This window comes from Centruroides vittatus, unplaced genomic scaffold, assembly GCF_030686945.1.
Source record: "Centruroides vittatus isolate TY-2023 unplaced genomic scaffold, ASM3068694v2 scaffold_418, whole genome shotgun sequence".
Lineage (NCBI taxonomy): Eukaryota > Metazoa > Arthropoda > Arachnida > Scorpiones > Buthidae > Centruroides > Centruroides vittatus.
In genome coordinates, this window is record NW_027122707.1 from 294,274 (window position 1) to 295,819 (window position 1,546).

At 30.3% G+C, this 1,546-nt stretch overlaps 1 long non-coding RNA gene across 1 annotated transcript; it reads right to left on the bottom strand.

The window, feature by feature from the left end:
* Positions 1–291: 291 nt before the first annotated feature.
* Positions 292–689, bottom strand: LOC136988948 (uncharacterized). Its single transcript, XR_010882839.1, has 3 exons — positions 614–689; positions 442–531; positions 292–358 (listed from the first exon to the last, which is right to left on the bottom strand). It is a non-coding gene; the product is annotated as an uncharacterized lncRNA (long non-coding RNA).
* Positions 690–1,546: the final 857 nt, after the last annotated feature.

The window sequence follows — 1,546 nt, forward strand, 5'->3', positions numbered from 1 at the left end:
AAATTTATTTGTTTGTAGGCTTAACCATATATTATTAAAAATGCATTTATAAGTAAAATACAGAACTGAGAATGGTAATATGTAGTTTAGCCTAGTGACAAGTAAATTCGACTTACGTCGCCTCTCCTGAAAGCAATTACCGACGTAAGGCGAGGTATATCTGTACATATATATACAATATATACATACGTATATATATAGATATATATATAATAACAAAAAATTATTATTATTATTTTTGCGGGGAGGAAATTGTAGCTTCACAATTTTATGAAATTTCACTGCGGTTTCTTTTTTGAAAAGAAATATTTCTCAGTTTTAAAAAGCCAGAAAATACAGAGTGCAAAGATTTTGCCAGCTGAAAAATTGCATAAAACATTATTATCTGTTTTTATTATTTTTTTTGAATAGAGTTATACGTTATATATGTAAAAACAATACCTTAAGAGGAAAATTCTTAGTGATGTTGAAACAACCTCCTACAGTTAGAGCCAATGGGTACTTCCCAAAACGTTTCATGAAGTCCAGGACCTGTATATTTTATTAAATGTTTGAAAAGGTGTCGAATGTAATATAAATTATAAAGGCTTGCACTAGTATAAACGCAACTTACTTTTAATTTATATTCTAGAGAAAGATTGCTGACTGCAACAATTCGTATGTCTTGAAAGATATTCTCCATCTAAAATAAATTGAATAATAATGTTAAAAGACAGAGAAATTAAGGAATCTTAAGAAATTGTTTCATATACCGAAAAAGCGGCATAAGACAGAAGGAATCCATAGATAATACAAACAAAAGTTAAGATAATAGCTAAAGCAAATAATATGTATTTGATAGATTTCTCCATATCTACATAGAGAAACATGTAATAGCTAAAACTGGTTCCGAATGTAAGAGCGGCATGAATCACAACGAGTACATAATTGATTTTATTGTTCCGTTGTGATACAATACACCATAAATCATCATGACGGGCTATGATTTCTTCTAATCGGTCTCGAAGGTTACGCTGATTTCTTCTTAACAATGCGACTTCTGAAGACAGCTGTTGGAATTCCTTTATTATTACAAATGCAATTATTGCTCCTAATGTTAAAAACATAGCAATTTCCCCGATAAGGTAATTAACCCATACCGCAAACTCCATGCAACAAATAAAAGGTTCACCCACAAACGTTGCTGCCTTAGCATAAGCAGGATACAATCTAAAAGAATTTAGTATTGCCATCGAAAAAACTAATACAATTACTATTACAGATACAAACAATGATAAATTATTAATTGCGTGGAATGCCTTTTCATTTTGAAAAATTGGATGCCTCAAATTTACATTTATGTCAAACTTGTTAGATTTAAAAAACGTGACAATCGTTGAGATGATGAATGATATAATTACGCCTGTAATTTTAATTTCTGTTGTTCCGACTGTGATCTCAGAAAATACAGAATCACAAGAATATTTGTGAATAGGAGTAGGTACAACCTGCAATATGGCCAATATAAAATGTTCCCATGACACTATTTCGATAATTTGAATGTAGA